Source organism: Passer montanus, unplaced genomic scaffold (assembly GCF_014805655.1).
Source record: "Passer montanus isolate IOZ18808 unplaced genomic scaffold, ASM1480565v1 scaffold34, whole genome shotgun sequence".
Taxonomy (NCBI): domain Eukaryota; kingdom Metazoa; phylum Chordata; class Aves; order Passeriformes; family Passeridae; genus Passer; species Passer montanus.
This window is the reverse complement of record NW_024368152.1, coordinates 4620879-4635909: the sequence shown is the minus strand read 5'-3', so window position 1 is coordinate 4635909 and position 15031 is coordinate 4620879.

Below are 15031 nucleotides of genomic sequence, written 5' to 3'. Positions count from 1 at the left end.
TCTTTATCCCTACCCCAGAGCACGATGTTCATTAGTTCTTAAAAAATATTATCTATTTGTCTTCTTACTTCCTTTTAAGTTTATCTTTTAGTTTAGATCCTGCATATGTTTTTTCCTTTAAAATTCACAGATTTTATCCCTGATTCATTTCAGAGAATATGCTTTGCTTTGCATATCTATGTTTCCTATGAATCTTCACTACAAAAATTACTTTTAAGTCATTTTAATTTATTTTAATAATGTCAATAAATAATGACAATTAATAATGTCATGATTTATAAATTTCATAAGCAGTATGTTCTTGGGATAAGTAATTTTTTGTTAATTCATTATTATTTGAGGTATTCTGAGTACAAACATGTAAATTCATATGCTATAGAGTGTGTGTATATATATAAAACCTTGGTCAGGTTACAGCAGACCCATGTCGTCTTGTTTTCTCACTATACTCAATATGCTTAGTTTGGGAATGCACAGATAATGCTGTCTTGTTCTTCATATCATATATATTATTACTACTTGTCTGTAATCTAGCAAGTACATTGTAGTTAAGAATGGTTGAACATCTTTCTAAAGATTAACATGAAGATTTTCTAGGTGGAAATTGAGCTTTACTTTGAAAAAGTCCTTGAACGTTAAATATGTGATCAGAACTACCAAACAGTTTAGGCTGGAAGGGATCTTTGGAAGTTTTTTGTATCACCCCCAGCTCAAAGTTTTTCTAGCATCACAGTCAGAACAACATGCTTAGGACTTGCATAATCTAGTTTTGAGTATCTCCAAAGGTGAAAACCCCACTACCTTTTTGTGAACCTTTTGAGGACCAGAGGAATGTTAGGAAAACATTGTGGAAATTTGTGACCATTGCCTTTGTGCTGTTTTTGCACCTCTGAGAAGAGTTTGGTTCAGTCTTCTACATAACCACCTGTCATATTGTTGAAGACAGCAGCTGAACTTCGCCTTCTTTCTTCCAAGCTGAACACACAAACACACTTTTCTTAGTCTCTGCCTATATGTCATATGCTCAAGCTCCGTAAGTTGGTGGCCCTCCTCTGGAGCTGCTCCAGTTTATTTATGCATTTCTTACAGAGCGGAATGCTCCAGAGATAGTCTCAGATGTTCCATTTAGAAGTGAATAATAATTTCCATAAGCCTGCTGGTTATGTTCTATCTAGTACAACCCAGTGTGCAGACAATTCTCATTGCCTCAAGGGTATGCCACAGACTCCTGCTCAACTTCCTGTCCACCAGGATCCCAAGTACTTTTCTGCAAAACTTCTGTCAGCCCTCAGTCTGTACTGATGCATGGAGTTGTTTTGGTTTTTTTTTTTTGTTTTTTTCATGTGCAGGAACTTGGATTCATCTTCATTTGAAGGGAGGGGAGAGGGAGAGAAAAGGAAGTTACAGTCAGCCAGTTAGCTAGGTTTAGCACAATGGCTGACAAAGTGATAGCAAAGAAGGAGCAGGAGCTGGGAACAGGACTGGTAAAGATGTGAAATAGAAGGTGTTATCAAGTGGCAGATTGTCACTGATGCCACTTGCATCCTGCTTTCTACTTCACCTTCTTCATAATGCTTCTTGTGGAGTTACAAACATATTTCAGGTTTGTGGTTTCTTTTTTTCTTTTTTTTTTCAAATATGCGTGCATAACTTCATAACTGCAACTAAATGATGTAGTTGAAGTTTGTGTTGGTTACTAATTTTGGAATCAGCAACAGTTAACTTTGGAGAGTACCAGAATGCATCAGTTTTCATGGTACTGTTTGCAGTTTCCAGATACAGCTTCATGCGACTTGAATTTAAAGAGCTTTTGGTGCCCATGTGAATGAGGCAGACCAGCTGTTTTAAAACACCAGTTTCTGCTGTGGTCCTTAAAACTCACCAGCACCCCTGTTTGGAGGCCAGGGATTTAGTCTTTCTCTCTGTCATTCAAAGATTAGGAGGTTACCCTTAGTCCCCAGACAAATATTCTTTTTTAATAAGTTGCCATGTAAGGATGAGCGCCATTTCTTCCTAGTGTAGCTTCTTTTTAAAAGTATATGGTTGCAGTTGCATGCAGAGCGGTTATGGAGGGAAGACGTTCAGAGGTGAGCAGTACCTTCTGTGTGCAAACTTTCACAGAACTACTTTGCTTGGCATTGACATAATAACGGAAGAGGGATATGGGAGTGATGATCCATGAAACCATGAAGGGTGAGGAGAATAAGCTGATTGGCCAAGCAATATAGGAAGGGGAAGTTTTCCAATGAAATTACCAGACATCAATTATATTTATTATATTTATTTAAACAGCCTTGTTCTTTGCTATTTAAAGCATATGTTAGTGTCATGGTTTGACCCTGGCACACTGCCAGGGCCCCCATGAAAGATATATTTCCAAAATGGTTACTGTGAGATGTGACCTGGAAACAGAACAAAGTAGGCTCCAACTTCGGAATGGAGGGAAAAACACAACCCTTAATTAATTACAATATCTAAGCTAAGAATGAAAACCCTCCAAATACATTCCTCCTCCTCCTCCTCCCCGCCTCCATTTTCTCCACAGAATGAGATAACACCATAGATTTCCACCCTGTCACCATCTCTCACATAATCAACTTTCAGTCCATCATCACCCCTCAAATAATCCACCCTCAAATCCATCAGGGAGAGAGGAGTCCCCCCTTGCACCATAGGCCTCCCCTGGAAGCACAACTGGAACCTCCTGTGCTTCCGTGTCACCCATGGCCCCACCCAGAGAACATCGGCCCTCGTGACTTCTCCCCCCCATGTCCAGTGCTCTCACCACTGCACATGGGCCAGGACTGCTTTTAGGGTTCCTTGTTTAAGGATGCTCCACCCAGTTCCAAAAGCAGGAGTCTCTCAACTTTGGGACACCAGTCCCCCCCAAATTTACCCCCTGGGGCTGAGGGGCCTCGTGAACAGAGATCTTCCCCTCCACGGAGACAGAGGGCATCCCACACCCTCCTCAGCCGTCTCTGTTCTCACCACTGCTTCACTCTCAACTCCAAGGTATTGCCTCCCCCTAAATACAGTCTCCGGGTCTCAGGAAAAACATGGGTCTGTCCATGGCCATACAAGAAAGAGTCCAGCTCAAGGCCACTCCATCATCTCTTCCTACCTAGGATTCTTCTCACCTCTTCAAACTTTCCTCAAACTTGCCCATTTTGTCATGCCTCATCTCTCTCTCCTCATTCTGATTCAGGAGGATTCAGTATTTGTAAGGTTTCCATTATTCTACCAAGGGGTTAAAATCTTCCCTTTTGTCTGTCCAGGACTCCCACAGCTGCCGGGCACCTTTTCTCGCCGCATCCCCCACTTCTGGCCGGCTGAGCTGCCAGCACAGTCTCTATCGCTCTCTCCCGGGGGGGGCTGCCCAAACATCCCAGGTTTCTTCCACCCCTGCACGGTCTCCTCCACCCCTGCTCCTTTCAGAGCTCCGGCCTCCCCCACCTCAGGCCGCATGGCCTCCCCCACCCAGACGAAGCTGGACAGGGGAGAGGTCAGACTCCACTCACCGCTGGATCCAAAAGAGGAAGTTCTCTGGGAATCTTCTGCTTTTAACCCCTGTGTGTTCTCAGAGGCGTATCCAGATCCTCAGTGGCCACCACAGGTACCAGTTTCAAATCTGGCCACTGATTGGTTTGATCATGACTTTTCCAGAAACACACTTCCAGGCCAAACCACGACATTTAGGAAAAAAAAAAATGCATGGGTTCAAATAGAAATTGTTCAGGTTTATGCAAGAATATAAATTGAAATGTTGAGCACAATGGTGTCAAGGGACACTTTGACTTAGAACGTCCATACAATATAAGAATATGCCAGGGTGATGATCAATCTGTGTCCTGTTTTAGGTTGGTTTAATTGTGTATTAAAGTGTTTATTTTTGTATATCAGCTAGTTCTTATGCTTATAAATGCAGTTATGGAGTTATACTGTGTCATGACTGAAGTTTTCTGAATATTTTTCCCTGGATATTTTTTGTAAAATTAAATAGTTTTGAGAGTCATCTAAGCATAGCAATTAAAGAGTAAATATTTTAAAAGAAAGGCAGTGTATGAACTGAGCAGTTTTTTAATGAAAATGTGCCTGGCAATAGGAATTCTTTTCTACTGAAAGCAGAAAACTCTTGGTATTTCAAATAACCAAAGGAGAAACAAAGCAAAAGAAAAGTGCAAAACATGGCAAGACTTCTCAGCTTTTGGGTAGTTTGCCTTTTGTTTTTTTAATTTCCTATTAAGAAATAACAAAAATACGTATCAAAACATAATTAGGAACTGTGTTAGGGGCTGTACCCTAATTCAGTCTAAAAATAGCATTTTTGTCAGAAAAATGCACAGGGCTGGCAGAATTTTCCAGCAAGACCTGGAAGAGAGGGAAGCTGGGTTATGTCAGCAGTACATGCCTTTTTAGGGAAGGCATTTAATTTGCTTGAAAAGGTAATATTCATGGTGAGATTAAAACATCTACACATAGTTCTAGTGCAGGGTCATGTACCTGGGGAGGAACAACCCCATGCACCAGCACAGGCTGGGGTCTGATCTGCTGGGAAGCAGCTCTGTGGAGAAGGACCTGGAGGACAGCAAGCTGCTCACAAGCCAGCAGCATGTCTATGTGGCCAAGAAGGCCAAAGGTATCCTGGGGCGCATTGGCAAGAGTTTTGCCAGGAGGTCACAGGAGGTGATCCTGTCCTTCTGCTCAGCCCGGGTGAGGCACATCTGGAGTGCTGTGTCCAGTTCTGGGCTCCTTAGGACAAGAGAGACGTGGAGCACCTGGAGTGGGTCCAATGGAGGGCTACAGAGATGATTTAGGGACTGGAACATTATTGTAGAAGGGCATCCCCAACACAGTAATAGTGATCATTGACTCCATGATTGCAGAAGACTGATCAATTGCTTTATTCTTACTACACTACACTATACTACTACATTCTACTATATGAAAAACCCATCGCCCTTGCCAGACAGTCTGATACAGCTTTGAGCTAATTGGTCAATCAATCAAAACACCATCACCAGAGTCCAAGTAGGAAATCACCCTTTGGTAAACAATCTCCATAACACATTCTATATATGCACAACAACAGGTGCAGCAAATGGAGATAAGAATTGTTTTCTCTGAGCTTTCTTACAGCTTCCCAGGAAAATCCTGGGAGAGAACTATGTCTCTCTCTCTTCAGAGGATATGTGATTACCACAGAACATCTGTCTTACGCTGAGGGAGCTGGGCCTGTTCAGCTGCCAGAAGGGGTGAATGAGAGGTGACCTCATCAATGTCTGTCAGTACGTAAAGGGAGGGTGTCAAAAGGATGGACCAGGATGTTCTTGGTGGAGCCAAGCAATAGGACAAGAGGCAATGGGCAGAAACTGATGCACAGGAAGTTCATCCTGAGTTTGAGGAAGAGCTTTACTGTCCAGGTGACTGAGCACAGGAACAGATTGTCCAGAGAGGCTGTGGAGTCTCCATCCCTGGGGATATTCAAGAACTGTCTGGATGCAATCCTGTGCCACGGGCTCTACATTGGCCCTGCTTGATCAGATGACCCACTGTGGTGTCTTGCAACCTTAACTATTCTATGATTCTGTTAACACTAACGTGCTGCTTTAACAAAAGTCACTAAGATGGGAAAATACCAGAAATTATAAGTATATTGGCAAGACTCTTATGGACTAGCAAGGACTATTTTTCAGATACTCATGGATTTGGAGGTGGGGACTGAGCTACTGGAATGACCGGTGTGTGCTAAACACTTTGTTAGAACCAGCTTTGCTGGTTAATCCTTGAGAAGAATTTAACCAACCAGCCCATGGTGCCCCTTTCCATCTAGAGATTTCATAGAAGCCAGACAATAATTAACCAGGGGGGTTGCTCAACTTCAGCTCAAAAAAGTAGCAACCTGATATACAGATACTCAGCAACTGCTCAGACCTAGTGGCTGTCCTAATGCCCTGGGCTTGTGTTTCTGGGAATGCTAAATTCCAGTGTTAGGAAAAGATAGGGAAAATTAAAGAATGTTAGGATTAGTGGCACTGTTAAGGGCTTTCTATCCTTGGGCAGTTGCCACTGTTCATTTTCAATGATATTAATAAATACAGTGTGAGCCAATTGGTAGTACCCTAGTAGCTTCATTATGTGTAAATCTGTTTTTTTCTCATAAAAAACAATATAAAAAAAGAATACATTTTAGCATTTAGGTTATAGTTCAGACTCTAATTTCATATTCCAGGACAATAGTTAAACTGTATGCGTTCATTTGCCAGTGATGCTATGTTTATCAGTCTGGTAAACAGTTTACTGCTAGGCTGAGCAAGACACCTTGTAGCTCTTGAAAGCATACACATTTTAATGAACAGCAGTTACAATGCTCACACAGTCTGAGCTTTCTGTCCAGTAGAAAAGGGGTTAAAACTTAATAGGGGTTGGGCAGGAGGGAGGGAAAAAATCCTAGGCAGAATGTCTCCACACAGAGAAACCGAGAACAATTAATATGTGCTCCAAACTGCTAAGGACAGCAGAAAAAAGCAACTAGTATAAATAATTAAAGCAGAGATTAGATAAATATTTGGGGAGGGGGCACTGTGGTGGTGTAATTGCTGATGTTAAAGCAAGGTGGACTTCTGTGCTTCCCTTTTGTTCTAAGGTTTCCTACAGCCCATTATTTAGTAACCTGTCATATGCCATAATTTTTAAACCATGTTTCTTTAAAAGCTTGCATAAAAAAGAAGTCTTGAACATAGGCTGGGATGTGACTTTGTCATGCAATATGGCTTTATGATTCATTCATTTTCCCAGATTTTATTTCTCCAGATCAGGTCTTTGGTTGGCATCCTGAGCCCTGCAAAAGATCCACAGGGCTGAGTGGAAGGAATATAAATGCTTCACTGGAGCCAGACTTTGGCTGGGGCAGTGGCTTTCAATACACTGAAGTTGAAATACATAGACAGGAGGTGGGGGAGGTGTTTTGCAGTGTCGCAGACCCCAGGAACACCTGATTTTAGGAGTAGAGAATTAGGATTTTTTTAATATGTTCACTAACAGGGTTGTTTCTTGTTTCAGAGAAAAACAGCCACATCATGAGGAAACCAAGTCTGAGGTTTGTAGTTTAAAAGAGGAAAAATCCAAACATGTTTTAGTAACAAGGGGTGGCTTCACACATAACTATATAAAAAATTACTTGAAGAACATATAAAATAAAACTGGAGACTAATATTCAACAAATTAAGAAAGGAGAAACAAGCGATTTACATAAAAATATTAAATGTTCAGTGGATAATTTCTGACAAAGCCCTTAAAAATAAAACTTTCATTAAAATATTCTTCAGAGCTCAGAACTACTTGCAAACACATCAAAGGACATAAGAGCTCTAATAATCTATCAGTTAAACTGCTGTGATTTTTTGTGTCTGTTTTTCTGTATTAGTATTTTTATCTTTCACAGTATGAATGGGTAACCTTATAAAAACATCCTGTATGAAATGTGGGGTTGTGTGCCCTGTCAGTTTTTCTGGTAATCTGGGGGAGTCCTCCGGTAGCTGCCCATACCCCGAGCTGAGCTCTCACTCGCACTCTGCAGCCAGCCTGTGCGGCGAGCCCAGCCTGGTGCTCTTGGAGACAGGGAGATGCAAGGTACCATTTTTTTTTTCCAGACTGTAAATGATTCCTTTTCTTTGCTCCACAGAACATCCGATATGGTGCCCAATCGGCTGAGAAAGCTTCACAGACGTCAGTGTGTGTGTGTGTGTGTGTGTGCGCGCCTGCACAGCCAACTGCAGCTGGAACCTCCATTAGAGCAGCCCTATTGATTTCTGGTTCACACTGCAGTAACAGGGCTAGAGTGCAGGGCAGGGGGAGGAGGGGGGAGGAAATAATCCCAGCGGTTTAAAAACAGGGCTTAACCGAAGGCACATCGAGGTGTATGTGCATATGTATAGCACATACACGCCAGTTTCCAGAGATATGCCACTGCTTGCTTAAAAAAAATCCACCAAAAATCCCCAGGCAGAGCAATTCCCAAATCTCATGAAACAACAGTCTTCCCAGGTTTCAGATCCCCCACACACATGGATTGATGTTTGATGCTTTGTCGATGCTGGGTTTGCACACCAGAGCTGGCTGCAAAATATTTCTGTTTTGTTAAAGGACTGCAGGAGATGCGTACTTTAAATGGCTCTTTCTCTATGCACACATTCATCTGCTTGGGGACTGTGGGGGGGTTAGAGATCCAGCTTGAGTGTGTCAAGCACAGGGCAGAGAGAGCTCCAGGAAGCTGCTCTGCGTTTACTGGCAGTCATTTTCTCGTGATGCATAATGCACAAGGTGCCAATGCAAGCTGAGGTGTAAAAAACAGGGCTGGGGGGTGGTGTGGTGTGTGTGAAAATGGTGTGTCTGGTAGTGGCTGAGCTTTCCTCTTCATCTGAGGTTTCTTTCTCAGCTAATATCTGGGAATAATTTATAGCTGCATGTTAATATGTTTTCTTGGTATTTCAGCACATCTGTGAAGCAAATCCTTGCAAAGCAAGTGTGTCTTTTCGCAATCACTGCATGTCAGTCTGGCAAACTTTAGCCGTGAGCAGTATACAGCGAAGGGGGGGAAGCCCCCAGCACCCTTATCTGTTTAGGAGGTGGGGGAAGGGTCGACGGTAATACCTTTAAAAACCCGAAAGGCGGTAAGCCATTATTAGCAGAAGCTATATTGAGCATGCTTGCCAGACAGGCAGTGCAGCGCAGCTCAGCTCTAGTTCCGCCCAGACATGTGCCTTGCCATTTTCATTTTAATCAGTCTGCTCAGGATGGCTGCTGATTCATTTTGCGGGATGGCCCCCTGGGAGCCAAGGTGAAAGCCTGAGGCGAGCTGCTATTGCATCAATGCAGCACTCCACATCAGACACAGGGAGGGGAGGCAAGGCTTCAGCAGCAGATAGAGTTCAAAATACCAGCCTCACTATTAAAAAAACAAACCAGTACTCCCCTTCAAAAAAAAAAAAAAAAAAAAAAAAAACCCACCAAAAAAAACCACCAAAAAACCCCCCAAACAAACAACAACCAACCAAACAAAAAACCCCAAGCAAAAATCTCTCTGTAGAAGTAATAACATGTCTAAAAAACTAAAAAAGGGAAAAAAGGAGTATATATCCAACACCCCCTCCCAGAATCATTAAATAAAACACAGTTATTGGAGAAAAATCTCTCCTGCTCCTTCCTTCCCCTCTTACCCTGGAAGCTCTGGAGCTACAATTTCTTTCCAGTGTCTTGTTTAAAAAGAAAAAGGATGCTCTCTATTTCTCTATTTACCTGATAACTAGCGGGGGGTGGGATACCTGATTTAGCTAGAGACTTTGATTTGTGGGATTGACAACCTTATTATGCAGTGAGCTTATTATTGATATTATTCTGCTCTCGGTTGCCATGACCACCTTGTGAGAGACATTCAATTTTCTCTCTTCCATCATCATTATCTATGAGGCCATCTGTTGTGGAAAATGAATTCAGCCTCATTTGCATGACTGATAAGCAAATTTTTTTTTATCTATTTAACAGAAGGTCATATGCCGGGGATTTGGAGCTGGTGGAAAAAAAAAAAAAGTGGAGGAAAAAAAAAGGCATCTCGAGAGGATGAGTGGGAGTGCGTGCATTAGAGGATGTATGTGGAAGTAAAACAGATCCCTCAGGCCTGCTAGCCTATCCTACTGCATTTGTCATTCCTGCCAGGGCGACATTTTTTCCCCCTAAGCTTCTGCACACTAAAGAGAGTGAGAGCTTTTTCCCTGCAGTCTTCTTGAAGCCCCCCCCTGGTTTTTTTTACTCAGTGTTGGTGGGTGTATTTTAATATATATACATATATCTATTTTTTTTTTTTAATTCCCTGGAACATGGGGTATCTTTTCTGTGTTCAATGAAGAAAAAAGCAGCCTTTTCTGGGTCTCTGTGGTATGCTTCTTACTCCTCATCCTTTCAAAGTTGTAGTAAGCCAGGGCGTTTCTTAACCATGCTGAAATGTCTTGCTTATGTTTAACTTGCAAATGGTTAACAGTGCAGGTGTGGGCTGTGTTTTGTGCAGGGTGGGGGTTGATTCTTGCAGCTAACTGGGAAGATTATTATGATTTTTGTAGTCATTCTGTAGCTTGTACTTAAATGTCCATTGTTTGCTCTTTTCAAGTTCTTCTGGCAATACTGCTGTGCAGCTGAAATTGTATTGGGCTGTAGAATAGCTGATAAAAAAATCCTAAAGAATGTGTTTAGTATATGACTGCATAATGTTGCATGCATTAAGCATGTTGTTGTTTATATAAACTTGCTGCATGTGGACAGTACTTGTTTGATATGGAGAACCCGAGACAGAAGCTTCACAGATTGGAATGCTCAATGACAGCCGAATGCAATTAAATAAAAAAACGTAAGATACTGTATTTTGCACTAAAATGTCTTTTGAAAACAATGGATTTGTACTTTTAAGGGAAACACTTGTATAAGAGTAGCATTTTTGAAACAACACTATCTTAAATGTTTCATATCTGTAATACATTTTCTTTAAAGAGAAGAAGCTTTGTAAATAAGGAGTGGTTAATTCAGTTAACTCTCTGAAAACATCACAGTATTTATTTCAATTTTAAAATAGTTGTGATAAGTAGTCCATGTACATTTAGTGTAGATCTGTTAATCCTATTAATTTAGTGCTAAAATGTAGACAAACAGTATAAAGGAAAACAACTTATGTCAGTAAAAGAGAAACTACCTAGTGTCTTATGGAAGAGGTGTTACACAGGTTTGTTTCTTTTAATTGTCACTAACAAAGATTAAACTCAGTGGAACAGAAGCATGGCATTTTCTTCTGAGTTCTGACCAATGTGCACAGCCTCATCTAGGCAGAGGAGTTTTCTTTAAACCTTAATTTGTTTTCTGAAGAAGTAACGTGGGGATAAATGTAGGCTTTTTATATGATAAATTCTTTGCCTCATTGACGATACTCCTTTAAAGGTAGAAAAGGAGAAATGCAGTACTCTCTTTCTTGCAAATAAATACATGGATTTTGTTTATATATGGGGAATATTTTTTTTTATATTTCACACTTGCTATGGAGAAATGGTCACAGTGCTGGATTTCAGGTGGTAAGAAGTTTTACTTCTATTGAGGGCAGCTAGAGACTAGATCTCTGACTTGTCTACATTAAATAACTTACCTTAAATTACTTGATTAATTTCCTAGTTTTGTTTGGTTTAGATTATGCTCTGCAACAGACCTAGCATTAATTTGTTGTGATAGTTGTTTGAAGGGAACTCTTTTTTCCTATCACTCTGATTTCAGAAAGAGTATCTTCCTTGTACATTTTTAAAAAGGAGTAAGATTTAATACTTTTTTGGCATCCGCCATATTTATCATGCCTATTGGGATCTGTGGTGGAAGTTAGCTCACAGAACTAGTTTCACACTCTGAGCTCAGCCCAGTGCAGCTCTGGCAGCTACAGGGAGTGGAGGGTGTCTGAAACGGTGCTGGTTTCCTCAATGGACTTCAGCTGGAAGTAATGGGATACTGTGCATTAGCAGACTGTCTTGTAGCACACAAAGGTTGAGGTCTCCGTCTTATCCCCACCTCCCCCCTCCACCTGAATTGTCAGCATCTTCCCAAGGCTGGTGAATCAAACCTGCTAAACTTCGGGAAAAGCCTAACAGATAACGCAGTCAATTCCCTTTCCCTGCCCCCCAAAAGTTAATTACCGAGCTTGGTTGGATTCCTCCCCGCCACCCTGACATTTGACTGCTGCTAATTCACTGATTAATCTCATTAATGTGATTATAGCAGGATTTGGAGTTGGCTGCCATTGTTCTGCAGACAGCGCCATTCAGCCCCAGCCCTCGCCGCCCCCCTCGGCGCGTCGGTGCGGTTCCTTCAGCACCGGGAGCTGTCCGGCTCTCCGGGAGCTGTCCGGCACTCCGGGAGCTGTCCGGCCCTCCGGGAGCTGTCCGGCACTCCGGGAGCTGTCCGGCCCTCCGGGAGCTGTCCGCCCCGGGAGCTGTCTGCGCTCACCGGCCCCGTGCCCAGCGACTGCTCCCGGAGGTAAAAGGCAGAAGAGGCTTCATGCCTTCTAATTAGGTGGCGGGAAGATGGCTGTGGTAAAGCGCCAGTCTCTTAATTTAAATGCATTTAAATTCTTCCTCTCTTCCAAGAGCTGTCTTCGTCTGCATTCTGTTTTCTGGGATCGATCCATGGGGCTGTGGAGTTTAAACAGCACTTCTTTGCAGCAGTGCAATTTAGCTCACAGAAGGTGAGGGACATTTCAGGTGTTGCCGTACTTAGCCAGACTTTTTCATCCTAGTAAAAAGTGCTTTGTTGAGCTTAATGTTTTCATTTATCTGCTCATCGCCTCAAAAATTATGTTTGCCCTCACCAACACTATTGTGCCCAGGGTCTTTCCTGCAACTGCTCTGCAAATGCCCATTTTCCAGAGTTTGACAATAGGAAGCATTTTATTGATTTAAAATTGATCTGGAAGATCTTTCTAAGGTCTCCTTATACATATAAATGACTTTTGCAGTCTTCAGTTGCAACACTATTTTATATTCAAGTTCTCAGGTTAGACAATTTTAAATCAGACTAGGAATAACTTCCTTAAAGTCAGTCACTTTATGTAGCACTGGGGCTTTGCCCTATTTGGTATTTTTACTTTTATTATCTAGAAGATACATTGTTATCATTTAATAACAGCCAATTGCACATGCGCAGTAACTTTTTTTTTTTTACCATCTTCTCTTTCATTTGTATTCTTTATGAGCATGACCCTGTAATGGAAAAACTGAAGCCACACATTAAACTCTAGTGTGTGAAGGATTTGCCAGGACAAGCAGTGAACTCCTGCAAACCACTAAATTCAAAATACTTTTAAGAAAAAGTGTCCTGCTGAAATAAAGGGGTGATCTGTTAAAGAACATGCTACATTTTAAAGGATTCGAGTGTAGTAAATGTCAGTGAAACATCTGCAGCAATCTATGGATAAATAACAATTTATGTTCAAAACTGAGAAAGTGCACTTAACCCAAAAAAGTCAGTTGCTATTTTCTACTATGACTTTTGCATAGTTTCTCAGTTACTGATTCTTAATAGGATTTCCTAATTTTTTTGTTTCCTTTTCTTCTCATTTCTTTTTCACCCAAAATCAAAAGCCCAGTGAGTAAAGTATTGTCTCCTTAACAGCTTTAGAGAACTATATGTTTAAAGGATGTATAAAATAGGATTGCATAGGAACAGGTTTTAACAGTGACAGCCACAATATGCAAGCCAATTAAGGCTGCTCGTTAGCGGGTATATTCTTGTAATACTCCTGTCAAGCTGAAATTGTACTCCCTTATTGACAGTAGTGGGTTCGTCTGATGCTTGAATTCTGTTTTCTGTGTTTGTCTAATGTTTCAAGACTCACTAGAAACTGCAACTAACCAAAAAGTAAAAGAAACTGAAGGTTTTCAAGCATATTTTACCTGAAGTTTGCTAACCTGGCCAACTTAACCTGCAGGAAAAATACTGTGCTCTCATTAACGCTGCTTAAACATGACCTGCATCTCCTTTTCCCCATGGATAATGCACACTGACGAGACACAGGCTGGGGGAGGGAGAATCCAACCCACACCATTAAACCCTAGATACCCTAGTATCTTATGGAGGATAATTAGGCCAATGAATAACGAGTCTCCCAAATTTCTTTCCAGACTGGTTGTTGTTTTTTTTTTTTTTTTTGGGGGGGGGGGGTTAGTTTGTTTTGTTTTGTTTTGTTTTGTTTGAGAGCAAATGTTTCTAATTTATGCAGTGGTGTCCCCCACCCCCCTAGCACTCACCAGCACAAAGATTTATGTACATTTTGTCCTGATTAGAGAAAATACTGTTTTTGTTCTCAGTGGGAGAAGCACTGGCTCTTTTCTTTGTGCCACCACAAAGGCTGGACAAGATGATGAGGGGTTTTTTCCCATATAAATCACCTTCCAAAAGTTTGACAACACCTGCCGTGATACATGTACCCCATAGTTGCCTTCACTATCCTATTAAGGCTAGCTAGGAAGAAGACTTGATTTTTCAAATGCAAATACCATTATCCAAAGGTTCTGCATGTAAACCTGATGTTAGAGATGCTGAGATTCATCTCTAGGGGTGTAGATACCCTATACACTTACAGAGGGGCCCTTTAATCGCCACGTGTGCATGTGTGCTTCTCAGGCTACGCTGATTTGTGTGGAAAAAACCCAAACTGACATGCCCTTGCTACGACACAAACGTGGTAGATCTCCCTCCCCGCTACGAGGAGGCTTTTCTCCCGGCAGCCCGGCTCCCCCCTCCCGCCCCCGCGCTGCGCGCTGCCCTCCGCGCTCCCCGTCCGCACCTGCGGCCCGGCCGCTCCCGAGGGCTCCGCGCCTCGGTCTCGGGGGAGCCCTGCGAGTGAAGGGAGATGTAATCAGAGATGACAGAAAAAAAATAAGGAAAAGAAACCCAAACAAAAACCCAAACCACGAGCGAGGTGGAGATGGCGTGGGGGGGGAAGTCCCTTTTTTTCCCTTTGCTTTCTGAGGGAAACACTGCGTTTTCCACCAAAAGCGTGGATGTCGTGAGGACTCTGCTATTGTTAGTCCCTGCCCCAGCAGGCTGGCTTTCCCCTGAATCCCTGTGAAAAACTTCCCCCCCACTCCCCATAGCCCCTCTCCTGCCATCGGAGCGCGGCCGCGGAGCTGCTCTGGCGGCTTTGGGTGCGAAGGGCTGGTACGAGGAGTCTCGCCTTCCCCTCAGAGCGCAGCGTGGGGCCGGCAAGGCTGGGTGGGGAGGGAATGGCAACCTCTACAGCAACCGACATGTCTGGTGTTCACACGTCAGGCAGAGCGGGCTCGGGAGGGATTACCTCCCAGGGCAAGCTTGAGGAGGGTGTTCCTCCTGACTTTTTGGGTCAGACTCCCCCGCTTGTGTCGCGGCCAGCAGGGGCTGCCCCCGGTGCCCTGCCAGCCGCGGGGCTGCCCGCACCGAGCACCGCGGAGCAGGGCGAGCCGCGGCAGGGAGGGAG